Raw genomic sequence first — 16,211 nt, forward strand, 5'->3', positions numbered from 1 at the left:
GTGGATGTGAAACCAACAAATAGGGAGGACCACCTATATATTTTTTGAAATAAAAAAGCACGTATAAGTGGATCCTGTGCAGTTCAAACCCGCGTTGTTCAAAGGTCAACTGTATTTGAGGCAGGAAAAAGATGGAAGGATGAATACAGAGGCTAGGTCTGAATAGCACAGAGCCTTGAATGCCAGGCTAAAATATTCTAAATGACAAAACACATCATTTTCCCATACCAGCCTCTACACGGGTAGAAGAGTATAAGGAAGTGACTTTTAAATTCCCTTCAAGTTCTGAGAATCAGTTTTAAAAGTAGATGCCTAGCTCCACCCCCAGAGATTCTGTCTGAATTAGTCTCAGGTGAAACATTGTTTTTTATACTTCCCAGATGACTCTATTGTGCAGCTGGGAACCCCTCCCTAGATGAAGGAAATGGCTAGTTACGTGCCTGCAGCAGCCCAGCTCGGGGCCAGGTAGATGGAGCAGGTGCACAACATATGTGAGTCAGATTGAGCCAGCAATATTGGCTTGTACCAGAGCCAGCCCAATAAGCCTGGGTTTAACTAGAGTCAGCTCTATAACCGTCAGCCGGCCACATGGTTGTCAATAAAAGACATCACTTCTGCCAGCCCTTGCTTCAACCTGGAAAAGCCCGTGGTGCTCAATGCAATATTGAGTCTGTTTCTAAATTTGGGCATCTATAGATTCTTCTCTCACTGTTATTTTAGCATGAGCATTCACAAGGCCTTACACGATCTGCCCTCAGCCTTCTTACCTCTGATCTTTTCTCTCCAACCACAACCCCAATGACTCTGCTTCCATCATCCCGCACCAGACTCCCTGTAGCTCCTGAACACATGAGGCATGTGCCCACCTTAAGGACCTCACGCTCGCTTTTTCCCTGCCTGGGATGCTCTTGTCTTCTTTTCCTCCAGGCATACACACGGCTTATAGCTCACATTCAAATCTCTGCTCCGGGATTATTGTCTCAGTGAGTCCTCGCCCCAACATCTAATTGAAAATTGCATCCTCCTTCCCACAGACGCACTATCCATCCTTCCTCCCCTGCTTTATCCTTTCTCATAGCGCTTAACACCTTCTAACATACTGTGCCATTTCACTTCATTCTGTTTATTTTCTCTTTTCCTGCTACAGTGTAAGCAGTATGAGAGAAGGGACTTCTATCTATTTTGTTCTCTGATACATCCCCAGAGTGCCTTCAATGGTGCCCAGAACACAGAAGGAACTCAATAAGTACGTGTTTATTGCATCCGTGTTTGGAATGCTTTTACTCATCCTTCAGGATTGAGTTTGAAAAGTCCTCTGTTAAACCTTTTTGATGTCCCCTTTCCCAAAGAAAGAGACCTCCCTCCTCTCTTCCCTCAGACTTCTGCAACTCTTTAGAGCTTTTCTGTCCCTCCTCCTACTTCTGAGCTCCTCGAAGGCTGGGAGGGGGGGCACAGGACCTAGCATTGGTGGTGGCTGAAGCAGGTGTATGTTAAGGGATTGAGCAACGGAAGCTCTGGACTATTTTTCTCCTTGTAGCTACACTTTCTGCAGTTGCACACCTAGGTAGCTCTCCATTTTATTCTAACATCTTGACTTGAATGGACCACAATGTATCCTCACCACATAGGAGGTATGTGAATTGCAGTGAGAAAAGCCTAAACCATCAGATGCTTCTGAGAATCTATTGGTTGTGTGGATTACCTTTCCCTTCCCACGTTAATCTATTTACCAGGTCCCGTCCATGTTACTTCCTACATATCCCTGAATTTATTCACTCTGTCTGTTCTCTCCAGCTCTCTAGTCTAAGCCACGGTTATCTCTTCCCTACAATACTGCAACCACTCCCTAAGTGGCGTACTCCATCTTGTCTCTTCCCCTAGAATCCACCCTCTACACGGTGGCCAGAACAAGCTTTTCAAAACACAAGTCAGAGGATGTCTCTCTCCTGCTTTTAAACCATTCAGAGATTTCCCATCACACTTAGAGCAAAGCGTCAAAGTCCTACCGTGGCTTAGAGGCCGGCAACTGCTCCCTCTACCCTCTTCGGCCTCCTCTCAGGCCACTCTCCCCTTAGTTATTCCTGTGACAGTTTCTCAAATGCTTTCAGTTTTCTTGCTTCAAAACCTCTGCTGGTTCCTCTGCCTGGAATGCTCTGGAATTCCTCTGTCTGGGATGCCCTCTATTCACTCAGATAATTTCCACCCGCTCTCCTAACCTCAGCCCAAATATCCCCTCCTCAGAGAAACCTTGCCTAAAGCTCAGACGAGGGGTACTGTTCTGTCACAGGCCCCCCAAAGCCCCCAGTTCTTCCTCTTTTTATCAGAGTCCTCTTAACTTGAATTACTTTCCCCACCAGACTCAAGAGGCGCCCACTAGAATTCAACCTGGCACATGATAGGCTCTCAACAAATATTTATTGAATGAGTAAGTCAATCTATCTGTGAGATTTTGCCTTCTTTAGGCCCTTTACCAAGGCATTCAACTTTGAACATTAATATTTATTCAAATGTTTTCTGATATACCCTCCTACCTTGAGGGGTTGACATGTGACCAGTGACTGTAAGCTCCACCTTCAACTCCAGACCTGGGTCTCCTGTATTCCAGCCATAGCTGCCTTATCGGCATGATAGGATTTGCAGGCATGGCCTAGTCACAACCTCAGTGATGGGAGACAGAAACACTTTTTCCCCTTTTAGCTTGAGATTCTGGTCAACAAGAGTGCTGTTGCTCTTAGCAGACATCTGGAACTGCATGTCACCCCAGCCGGGCTCTGCGGTCCTCAGCCCTTCAAACGAGGAGAGGAGAAAATGCCAGAAACAACCCACCACCACCCGACTGCGGGCCTCGGCCTCAAGGCCCAGCTTCTCCGGGGCTGGAAGGGCTCTGAGAGGCGGAGCTGTTCCCTGTGCAGGGCCTGGGGGGAGCATACAGATGCTGCTGAGAGGCGGCTGTGTGTGTTGGCTGTGACCCTCGAGCCCCAGCTGGAGAGAGGGGCTAGGCACAATGACTTCTTTCATGGAAAAACTTTACTCTGCAAACTCAGGTTTGAATGCCTGAATCGCTCTCCTCTTGGTAAATCATAAGACACGAGACAAGGCTTGTGCAGTTTGGCTCTCTGTGGGGCTAGCATGACATGTCTTTCCCGCAGAGATGCCGCGGGGAGTCCCTCTGACTGGGCATCGGAGCTTACCTCCTCACAGAGGACCAAACCTTATATATAGCCTGTAAGACATTCTCACGGGTTCTGGACCTGAAGAAGGTATGAGCAAAGGTACTGAACTGCTTTTCTTAAGCCACATATAATTATGTATTTTGTTACTGGAGACCCCTAAGGTCATCTAATTCTGACAAAAATCCAGGGCCTTTATAATAAGATTTTCTCTTTCCTGGACTTCCTGAGGAAGAACTCTACTCCTCCAAGTTATATTTGTTTTTTTCTTTCAAGCTCTCGTACTTCATGGAGAAAGCCTAACGCAGTGACAGGATAAAGGACAGAGTGACACAGAGTTTGGTCCTCCTCGGAAACAGGAGATGTGAGATCACCACCAGAGACCTTGGCATGCTTTCTACATAATGAGCTGCATGGACTAGATCAGTGGTCAGCAAATGTTTCCTCTAAAGGGCTCAATAGGAAATATTTTAGGCTTGTGGGCCATATGGTTTCTGTAGCAAGCACTCAGCTGTGGCATTAGGGTATTAAAGGAGTCACAGACAGACAATTCCTAGGTAAATAAATGGCCATGGCTGCATGCCAATAAGACTTTATTTGCAAAAACAACTGGTGAACTAGATTTGGCCCATGGGCCATAGTCTGCCAACCCTAGGAGACATTATTTCTTAAAAGCATCTATGTAATAATCCTAGAATAAGATTATCAAATTTGAGTGTCAGCTTGGTCTAGGAAAATATTTAAAACATACATGTTATAGATATATGTATGTGTGTGTATATGTGTATGTGTGTATATATATAGATACACTCATATATACATATATATATATATACATGTACACACATCTCCTGTGTGTGTGCATGTGACATATATATAAGTGTGTTTCTGACCAAGATGGAGTAACTGAATTTACCCTCCTGACCAAAACAATTTAAAACATTGAAAAATATGAAGCAATGGTTTTTAAGACACTGGACATTAGGCAATGAAGGGCACTGATCCCTGAAAAATGGGAAATAAACCAAGGTGAGCCCATGTTGCCCTAGCTTAGTGCCTTGAGAGAGTTTCCAGGCTGCAGTATAGGGAAACCAAGTTGGACCTGGTGGATTCCCTCAGTTTAGGAGAAGGAGCTGAAAGGGAATAGATCCTGTGCCCATGAGCCAGCCTGAAAAACCTCATGATTTGTATGGCATTGGGTAGAATACAGTCAAAGTGACCAATACATCACTGAAACAGAATAGAGTCTAAAAATATATCCAGACATATAAGGACAACTGATTTTCCACAAAGGTGCAAAGGCAATTCAGTGGAGAAAGAATTATCTTTTCAACACATGGTAGTAGAACAAGTTGGGTATCTGTATGCATAAAATGAACTTCAATGTGTACCTCACATATATATAACACCTAACTCAACATAAATGATACACCTAACTATAAAACCTAAAACGATAAAACTTTTAGAAGAAAATACCTTAGGACCTTGGAGTAGGCAAAGATTTTTAAACACAACACCAAAGGAACCAACTATACAAGAAAAAAATTAATAAGTTGAACTTCATTAAAATTAAAATCTTCTGCTCTTTGAAAGACATTAGAAGACTGAAAAGACAGCCACTGACAGGCACATAATATTGGAATTCATATATCTGATAAAAGACTTGTATCCAATATATAAAAACAACTCTCAACACTCAATAATAAGTAAACCAAAAACCCAATTAAAGAAAAAGCAGGGCAAACACTGAACTGACATTTCACCAAAGAAGAAATCAGGGTGGCAAATATGCACATGAAAAGCTCAACACTAGGGCTTCCCTGGTGGCGCAGTGGTTGAGAGTCCGCCTGCCGATGCAGGGGACATGGGTTCGTGCCCCGGTCTGGGAAGATCCCACATGCTGTGGAGCGGCTGGGCCCGTGAGCTATGGCTGCTGAGCTTGCGCGTCTGGAGCCTGTGCTCCGCAATGGGAGAGGCCACAACAGTGAGAGGCCCGTGTACCACAAAAAAAAAAAAAAAAGCTCAACACTATCAGTTGTTAGGAAAATACAAATTAAAACCACAATGAGAAACCACTACACACCTAGTAGAATGTCTAAAAAGGCCAAGTGTAGGTGAGGATGTGAAGCAACTAGAACTACACTGCTGGTAGGACTGTAAAGTAGGCAACCACTTTAGAAAACAGTTTGGCTGTTTCTTAAAATGTTAAACATACACTGACCATACGATCCAGCCACTTTACTATCAAGTATTTAATCAAGAGAAATGAAAGCTTGTGTCCGTACAAAGACTAGCCCGTGCATATGTATAGCAGCTTCACCTGCAATACCCAGAAGTGGGAAATGACCATTCTGTCCTTCCATAGATGAGTGGTTGAACAAGCTGTAGTTTATCTGTACAATGGACACTAAGCGACAATAGAAGGAAATGTGCTATTGATGCAAGTACAATGGGGGTGAACTCCAAATAATTATCCTGAGTGAAAGAAGCCAAATCTCCCAAAAGTATGATTCCTTTTTTATAACATTCTAGAAATCCAGTCTAATCTATACAGACAGCAGATCAGTAGTTACCTGGGATGGGGCAGGGGCGTGAAGGAACAATTACAAAGGGGCACAAGGTTACTCTTGGGAATGATGAATATGCTCATTATGTTGATTGTGGTGATCCATATATCAAAACATAAAATTTTAGACTTTAAATATGTATCATTTATTGTACATCAGTTATCTCAATAAGGTTGTTAAAAAACATATGTCACACCCCAGTGTTCATAGCAGCATTATTTACAATAGCCAAGACATGGAAGCAACCTAAGTGTCCATCAACAGATGAATGGATAAAGAACATGTTGTATACCTAAACAGTGGAATATTACTCAGCCGCAAAGAAGAATGAATTTTTGCCATTTGCAACAACATGCATGGACCTGGAGGGCATTATGCTTAATGAAATAAGTTACACAGAGAAAGACAAACACTGTATGTTATCACAAATAGAATCTAAAAAATAAACAAATGAATGAATATAACAAAACAGAAACAGACTCACGGATATAAAGAACAAACTAGTGGTGACCAATGGGGAGAGGGCAGAGGGGAGGGACAAGATAAGAGTAAGGGATTAAGAGGTACAAACTACTATGTACAGGAGACCTTCAAGATGGCGGAGGAGTAAAAAGTGGAGATCATCTTCCTCCCCACAAATACCTCAGAAATACATCTACATGTGGAACAACTCCTACAGAACACCTACTGAACGCTGGCAGAAGACCTCAGATTTCCCAAAAGGGAACAAACTCCCCACGTACCTGGGTAGGGCAAAAGAAAAAAGAAAAAACAGAGACAAAAGAATAGGGATGGGACCCGCACCAGTGGGAGGGAGCTGTGAAGGAGGAAAGGTTTCCACACACTAGGAAGCCCCTTCGCGGGTGGAGACTGCGGAGCGGGGAAGCTTCGGAGCCGCGGAGGAGAGCACAGCAACAGGGGTGTGGAGGGCAAAGTGGAGAGATTCCCGCACAGAGGATCAGTGCCGACCAGCACTCACCAGCCCAAGAGGCTCGTCTGCCCACCCGCTGGGACGGGCGGCGGCTGAGATCTGAGGCCCGGGCTTTGGAGGTCAGATCCCAGGGAGAGGACTGGGGTTGGCTGTGTGAACACAGCCTGAACGGGGCTAGTGCACCACAACTAGCTGGGAGGGAGTCCGGGAAAAGGTTTGGAGCTGCCAAAGAGACAAGAGACTTTTTCTTCCCTCTTTGTTTCACGGTGCGGGAGGAGAGGGGATTAAGAGCGCAGCCTAGCTCCAGAGACGGGCGCAAGCCTCGGCTAACAGCACGGACCCCAGAGATGAGCATGAGATGCTAAGACTGCTGCTGCCGCCACCAAGAAGCCTGTGTGCAAGCACAGGTCACTATCCACACCTCCCCTCCTGGGAGCCCGTGCAGCCCGCCACTGCCAGGGTCCCGTGATCCAGGGACAACTTCCCCGGGAGAACACACGGCGCGCCTCAGGCTGGTGCAATGTCACACTGGCCTCTGACACCGCAGCCTCACCCCGCATCCGTACCCCTCCCTCCCCCCGGCCTGAGTGAGCCAGAGCCCCTGAATCAGCTGCTTCTTTAACCCCGTCCTGTCTGAGCAACGAACAGACCCCCACGCAGAGGCAGGGCCAAACCCAAAGCTGAACCCCAGGAGCTCTGCGAACAAAGAAGAGAAAGGGAAATCTCTCCCAGCAGCCTGAGGAGCAGCAGATTAAGTCTCCACAATCAACTTGATGTACCCTGCATCTCTGGAGTACCTAGACAGACAACGAATCATCCCAAATTGAGGCAGTGGTCTTTGGGAGCAACGATATATATATTTTTTTCCCTTTTTCTCTTTTTGTGAGTGTGTATATTTATCCTTCTGTGTGTGATTTTGTCTGTATGGCTTTGCTTTTACAATTTGTCCTAGGGCTCTGTCTATATATATATATTTTTTTTAGTATAGTTTTTAGCGCTTGTTATCATTGGTGGATTTATTTTTTTGGTTTGGTTGCTCTCTTCTTTCTTTCTTTCTTTTTTTTTATTACTACGAACACCCCACTTGCACTAATGGACAGATCATCCAAAATGAAAACAAATAAGGAAACACAAGCTTTAAATGACACATTAAACAAGATGGACTTAACTGATATTTATAGGACATTCCATCCAAAACCAGCAGAATACAATTACTTCTCAAGTGCTCATGGAACATTCTCCAGGATAGATCATATCTTGGGTCACAAATCAAGCCTTGGTAAATTTAAGAAAATTGAAATCATATCAAATATCTTTTTGACCAGAATGCTATTATACTAGATATCCATTACAGGAAAAAAACTATAAAAAAATACAAACACATGGAGGCTAAACAATATGCTACTAAATAACCAAGAGATCACTGAAGAAATCAAAGAGGAAATAAAAAAATACATAGAAACAAAAAACAATGAAAACATGACAACCCAAAACCAATGGGATGCAGCAAAAGCAGGTCTAAGAGGGAAGTTTATAGCTATACAATCCTACCTCAAGAAACAAGAAACATCTCAAATAGACAACCTAACCTTACACCTAAAGCAATTAGAGGAAGAAGAACAAAACCCCCCCAAAGTTAGCAGAAGGAATGACATCATAAAGATCAGGTCAGAAATAAATGAAAAAGAAATAAAGGAAATGATAGCAAAGATCAATAAAACTAAAAGCTGGTTCTTTGAGAAGATAAACAAAATTGATAAACCATTAGCCAGACTCATCAGGAAAAAAAGGGAGAAGACTCAAATCAATAGAATTAGAAATGAAAAAGGAGAAGTAAAAACTGACACTGCAGAAATACAAAGGATCATGAGAGATTACTATAATCAACTATATGCCAATAAAGTGGACAACCTGGAAGAAATGGAAAATTCTTAGAAAAGCACAACCTTTCAAGATTGAAGCAGGAGGAAATAGAAAATATAAACAGACCAATCACAAGCACTGAAATTGAGACTGTGATTAAAAATCTTCCAACAAACAAGAGCCCAGGACCACATGGCTTCACAGGTGAATTCTATCAAACATTTAGAGAAGAACTAACACGTATCCTTCTCAAACTCTTCCAAAATATAGCAGAGGGAGGAATACTCCCAAACTCTCTCTACAAGGCCACCATCACCCCGGTACCAAAACCAGACAAAGATGTCACAAAGAAAGAAAACTACAGGCCAATATCACTGATGACCAGAGATGCAAAAATCCTCAACAAAATACTAGCAAACAGAATCCAACAGCACATTAAAAGGATCATACACCATGATCAAGCAGGGTTTATCCCAGGAATGCAAGGATTCTTCAATATATGCAAATCAATGTGATAAACCATAATAACAAATTGAAGGATAAAAACCATATGATCATCTCAATAGATGCAGAAAAAGCTTTCAACAAAATCCAACACCCATTTGTGATAAAAACCCTCCAGGAAGTAGGCATAAAGGGAACTTCCCTCAACATAATAAAGGCCATATATGACAAACCCACAGCCAATATCGTTCTCAATAGTGAAAAACTGAAACCATTTCCACTAAGAGAAGGAACAAGACAAGGTTGTCCACTCTCACCACTATTATTCAACATAGTTCTGGAAGTTTCAGTCATGGCAATAAGAGAAGAAAAAGAAATAAAAGGAATCCAAATTGGAAAAGAAGTAAAGCTGTCACTGTTTGCAGATGACATGGTACTATACATAGAGAATCCTAAAGACGCTACCAGAAAACTATAGAGCTAATCAATGAATCTGGTAAAGTAGCAGGATACAAAATTAATGCACAAAATCTCCTGCATTCCTATAAACTAATGATGAAAAATCTGAAAGAGAAATTAAGGAAACACTCCCATTTACCATCACAACAAAAAGAATAAAATACCTAGGAATAAACTTACCCAAGGAGACAAAAGACCTGTGTGCAGAAAACTATAAGACAGTGATGAAAGAAATTAAAGATGATACAAACAGATGGAGAGATATACCATGTTCTTGGATTGGAAGAATCAACATTGTGAAAATGACTATACTACCCAAAGCAATCTATAGATTCAATGTCATTCTTATCAAACTAACAATGGCATTTTTCACAGACTAGGACAAAAAATTTTACAATTTGTAAGGAAACACAAAAGACCCTGAAGAGCCAAAGCAATCTTGAGAAAGAAAAGTGGAGCTGGAAGAATCAGGCTCCCTGACTTCAGACTATACTACAAAGCTACAGTAATCAAGACAGTATGGTACTGGAACAAAAAGAGAAATATAGATCAATGGAACAGGATAGAAAGCCCAGAGATAAACCCACACACACATGGTCTCCTTATTTTTGATAAAGGAGGCAAGACCATACAATGGGGAAAAGACAGTCTCTTCAATAAGTGGTGCTGGGAAAACTGGAAAGCTACATGTAAAAGAATGAAATTAGAACACTCCTAACACCATACACAAAAGTAAACTCAAAATGGGGCTTCCCTGGTGGCGCAGTGGTTGAGAGTCCACCTGCCGATGCAGGGGACACGGGTTCGTGCCCCGGTCCGGGAAGATCCCACATGCTGCAGAGCAGCTGGGCCTGTGAGACATGGCCGCTAAGCCTGTGTGTCCAGAGCCTGTGCTCTGCAATGGGAGAGGCCACAACAGTGAGAGGCCCGCGTACAGCAAAAAAAAAAAAAAAAAAAGTAAACTTAAAATGGATTAAAGACCTAAATGTATGGCCAGACACTATAAAGCTCTTAGAGGAAAACATAGGCAGAACACTCTATGACATAAATCACAACAAGATCCTTCTTGACCCACCGCCTAGAGAAATGGAAATAAAAACAAAAATAAACAAATGGGACCTAGTGAAACTTAAAAGCTTTTGCATAGCAAAAGAAACCATAAACGAGAAGACAACCCTCAGAATGGGAGAAAATATTTGCAAATGAAGCAACTGACAAAGGGTTAATCTCCAAAATTTACAAGCAGTTCATGAAGCTCAATATCAAAAAAACAAACAACCCAATCCAAAAATGGGCAGAAGACCTAAACAGACATTTCTCCAAAGAAGATATACAGACTGCCAACAAGCACATGAAAGAATGCTCAACATTACTAATCATTAGAGAAATGCAAATCAAAACTACAATGAGGTATCACCTCACACTAGTCAGAATGGCCATCATCAAAAATTCTACAAACAATAAATGCTGAAGAGGGTGTGGAGAAAAGGGAATCCTCTTGCACTGTTGGTGGGAATGTGAACTGATACAGCCACTATGGAGACAGTATGGAGGTTCCTTAAAAAACTAAAAATAGAACTACCATATGACCCAGCAATCCCACTACTGGGCATATACCCTTAGAAAACCATAATTCAAGAAGAGTCATGTACCACAATGTTCACTGTAGCTCTATTTACAATAGCCAGGACATGGAAGCAATCTAAGTGTCCATCGACAGATGAATGGATAAAGAAGATGTGGCACATATATACAATGGAATATTACTCAGCCATAAAAAGAAACAAAATTGAGTTATTTGTAGTGAGGTGGATGGACCTAGAGTCTGTCATACAGAGTGAAGTAAGTCAGAAAGAGAAAAACAAACACCGTATGCTAACACATATATATGGAATCTAAAATAAAAATGGTTCTGATGAACCTAGGTGCAGGACAGGAATAAAGACGCAGACGTAGAGAATGGACTTGAGGACACGTGGAGGGGGAAGGGGAAGCTGGGACGAAGTGAGAGAGTGGCATGGACATATATACACTACCAAATGTAAAATAGAGAGCTAGTGGGAAGCAGCCACATAGCACAAGGAGATCAGCCTGGTGCTTTGTGACCACCTAGGGGGGTGGGATAGGGAGGGAGATGCAAGAGGGAGGACATATGGGGATGTATGTATATGTATGGCTGATTCACTTTGTTATAAAGCAGAAAGTAACACACCACTGTAGAGCAATTATAGTCCAATAAAGATGTTAAAAAAAACCCCAAAAAACTACTCTGTATAAAACAAATAAGCTACAAAGATATACTGTACAGCACAGAGAAAATAGCCATACAGAGAATATAGTTTATAATAATTTTAGATGGTATATAACCTATAAAAATTTAATCAGTATGTCATACCCCTGAAACGAATATAATGTTGTAAATCAACTAAACTTCAATTAAAAAAATTCTATGTCAAATAAATGCAAAAATACCTGAATATGTATTGTATCTTATCAATAAAATAGGATACTTATAAAAAATTAACAAGGAACCTTTCCAGGCAACTCATAAATGAATATAAATGACTGATAAGCATTAAAAACAAAATTACTGAAAATCATAATCGAAGGAATAAAAATAACAAATGATACCATTTTTTTGTATTATATTTTATCCTATTGTATATTCACCTATTAAAATGGTAAATATAGTAACACTTGGCCATACCTAGTATTGATAATATTTGTGGGAAATGGGAATTCTCATCTTGTGCTGATGGATACATACATGGGTAAAACTTTTTTGGAGGGCAATTTGACGACATACAGCAAAAATCGAAAATATACAAACTTTTGGACACAATAATTCCACTTCTAGAAATTGATTCTAAGTAAACAGGGATGTACACAAGGGTAGAGGAATAAGAATATTCATCATGTTTTTATTTTTTTAAATTACTTTTTATTGGAGTATAGTTGATTTACAATGTTGTGTTAGTTTCTGCTGTACAGCAAAGTGAATCAGTTATACATACACATATATCCACTCTTTTTTAGATTCTTTTCCATATAGGTCATTACAGAGTATTGAGTATCTATGCTTTTATATTAGCAAGAGATTGCATAAATTTAAATGTTCGACATTAGAGAATTGGTTAAATAAGATATGATACCTCCTACTCATGCAGGCATCAAAAATAAAACTGTAGAAAAATATTTAGAGACATGGAAAGATGAGTCTTATGTACCATTAAGTGAAAAAAGTTACAAGCAGTACTTAGAGTATGATCTCATTTTAGTTAGAAAAATATATAATGTATATATTAATGGCTAGGAAAAAGATATTTGTGCTGGTTACCTCTGGGCCAGGTAATTATAGACCATTTTCATTTCTTCTTTTTGCTTCTATTTTTAATTGCTCTGCAATGCAGATGCATTGCTCTTATAATAAAAACTCCAATAAAACTTATTTTTCAAAAAATATCAATGCTAATGCCCTATAAATGGTGCTGTGAGAAATATCTGTGTTGGGCCTTAGTGGCCAAAAGAAATATTTGACAGAAGGCTGCAAATGGGTTTAGGTGCTGTGGGGAGACCTGAGATGCTGCTGCCCTGAAAATGGAACCCTGCAGGGTACTGCTTGGCCTTGGAACACCAAAGGTGGTGGCATGGGCGCTGGCCTTGCCCTCCAGAGCAGATGGCGCAGTTTAGGCCTCGCTGCACAAAGAACAACCGGAAAACAAGGACAAAAAAATTAGCATCTGCCTTGCCTGGGACAAGGGATTCAATTAGGCTGGGTCAACTCTGCATGGACGAGGCTCTACTGGGCATTTTCCATGTCTATGTCGTATAGCAAAGAGTGTGAGAGCAGCAAGGGACTCACTTGTCCCAAGTCTTCATTTACAGTTATGGAAAGTGAGGCTCAGATGAAGCCCATGCACGTGTCACTCAATCAACATTCCTTCTTGAAAGCTGTAACAGTGGCTTGAAGTGAAAACAATGCTAGACTGTCTGAAAACTAAAACAGCCATTTCTTGGTAGACTCACCTACTGGGATTCTCAACACTCAACCTTTGTGGAGAAGAGTTGGTGCTGACGTACGGCTTTAAAAACCCCAAATCTCCCTTCTCCCCTTCCTCCCATGAAAACACGAGAATCAAGGCCCATGAGTTACTGTCCCTGTGCCACAGAACCGTGGAGGTCTTTGAATCTGTTGTAACCAAGTAGCCTTGTAGATGGGAGAAATACATACACATGAATCTCAACATTTACTGGCTACAATGGGGCTGGCAAATGGCTTTCATCCTATATATCAATCACCAACATGCTTGGTCGGAATGTTAAAATGAATTCCAGTAGCTCCTTGTTGGTTATCTATTTTTTATATAGTAGTGTATATATATTTTTTATTTATTTTTTTATTGGGGTATAGTTGTTTTAGGGAACTATACTCAATATCTTGCAATAACCTATAATGGAAAAGAATGTAGAAAAATACATATATTTTTATATATATGTATAACTGAATCACTTTGCTGTATACCTGAAACTAACACAACAATGTAAATCAACTATATTTCAATAAAATTTTTTTAAAACACACACACACACACACACACACACACACACACACACAAAAGGGTTAAAAAAAAAAGAATTTCAAGGCAGAGCCTGGGCTGAGTGTCATGATTGATTAGGGGTGTCTTGGCTGTGGAATGGGTGGTTAACAAATATCTTTGCCGTATATTTCCATCCTGATCTAGAACATTTGTTACCCTCAGCACAGTGTTTCTTCATTCAGTCTCTCTCACTATTGATTGCTCACTCTTATAGAATGTCAGATTAATGCTTTCAAATATTACTTGAACTACATCATCCTCCTACTTAAAAACCCTCTAAAGATACCTCCCCATTTCCCACATAGCAAAGCTACCCCCATACCTAATAATCAAGGTCCTCCACAATTTGATGCTGTTTAACATTCTGAGTTCTAAGCAACCCTCCACAGAAGCTCCTCTCTGGCCGCTGGCTTATTTCTTGTACCCAGAGCGCATACTCTGGTCTGAAAGGGCCACCAGCAGGAGCCAGGGATGGGAGCTGGTCCAAAGGGGAGCAAATGGACTAACGGATCAGGATGAATCACTAGCCAGGGAGGCCCCAGATGCAGGGAGGCTGTTAGAATGCTTCCGGTAAGGGTTGGAGTCACATCTGAGTGGACAAGCTCTGGCTGAGGCTCGCTCCTTGTGAAGGCCTAGTTTCTATCCCAGCCCAGCTGCCTGTCATCCGTTTTAAAGCAGCGGGGTCTTACAGCTGTTTCTGAACAGACACCTGATGCACATCTCACACATTTTCACATCCTCCGGGCTCCTGGCATCTTCCTCACCTCAAGGGCCTGTTTCCTTTCCTTTGTGCCTATTTGAATCCCCACCCCCCATCCTTCAGTGCTCAGCATCAAAGCATAACAATGAGGCTCTGGTCTGTCTCCAGTGACCTACTTCTCAGAGACCTGATACTTGACACCATTCCCTAATTCATCTCCACGATTCCACATGGATCTCTCCTAGCTCAATGGTGTTGGCAAGACGCTGACATTCACCACTAGAGTCCGTTTTGCCCATGCAGTTACATTCAGGGACTTTATGCATACTGCCTCCGTGGTCTACTCAGGTGGAGCGGTCTGGATGTGAACTAGGGCATTAAGGTGTCTCTTAACTGTTAGATTTAAATACCAGTCTAAGGTACCAAAGCACTATAAACTAGGAATGGAATGCAGCAGCATAAAGCACAATAAATTCTTATTGCCCATGGTTAAAATAAGACAAAATATTATTCCAGAATAAGGGAGAAAGAAAGTAAAGCTATCATGGGAAACATGAGCAGGTCGACTTTTCCAGCACGCTGAATGGCACCTGAGTGACCCAAGAGTCATTGAACTTGAAAATAAACAAGTGCTGCACACCCTGCTAGTGACTGGACGATAAGTTACGACAATCTCTCATAGTGATGGGCCTAAAATAAAAAGTTTACAATGCACATGTTTAATTTGGAATAAATTTACCCTTTATATGCCAAAACAAACAAAAAAAAGAAGTTTAAATTTCTGTGAATTCTGATCAACGTGACGTGCAAAAACTCAATGCCAAGTTTGTTACCAAAAACAGCGCTACTCGTTACTGTATCTGTGTTTTATTTTTACCCAGATCAGAAACAGAGAAATCAGAAGCTTTTTCCATAGGCCTGTATGCATTCTTTGCTAATTTCAGATGTTAACAAAAACTGAAGGTAATCTTTCTGTGCTAGAGTCCTAAAGATACCAAGCCCTGGGGCCGTATTGTTAAGTTATGACCAGTAAGACTGAGAACCCATTGGCTTCCCGTCCTCTGCACGTGGGCGAGGAGAAGAGTAGAGGAAATTTCAACACTGAGCCAAGGACATAATTCTAACTACCGTGACCAACATTTGGGGCCACAAACAGTGAGCATGAAGATTTTCTCCATTTTGTAGGCCTGTTTTTCCCAGGCCTTTGAGGGCAGAGGACTTCTTCTCCACCTTGACCATCTCCAGAGGGCATGCTGGGAATGTAGAGGTTGCTCTGGCATCTCCACGATTCTGGGGTGAGGGGCCCAGGATGCGGATGCCCTTGAACAACTCTCTGCTACAAGAGGGTGCCAGCCACATGGGCAATAACTTGGTGGAGGTTACCAATGACAGACGCCAGGGAAGTTGTACCTGGTGGAGTTACTTAAACACTTGCCTTGAGGGGCCTCTCTGGGTTGGTTTTACGCCCCACCTACTGAA

General features: G+C 41.7%; 1 protein-coding gene across 1 annotated transcript in view; it reads right to left on the reverse strand.

Annotated features, from left to right (window-relative positions):
- The window catches only part of ADAMTSL1 (ADAMTS like 1), a 468,040-nt gene that overhangs the window by 76,634 nt on the left and 375,195 nt on the right, over positions 1-16,211 (reverse strand). The gene's annotated exons all lie outside the window — the stretch shown is intronic.

Source organism: Stenella coeruleoalba (assembly GCF_951394435.1).
Source record: "Stenella coeruleoalba genome assembly, chromosome: 7".
NCBI classification, from domain to species: Eukaryota; Metazoa; Chordata; class Mammalia; order Artiodactyla; family Delphinidae; genus Stenella; species Stenella coeruleoalba.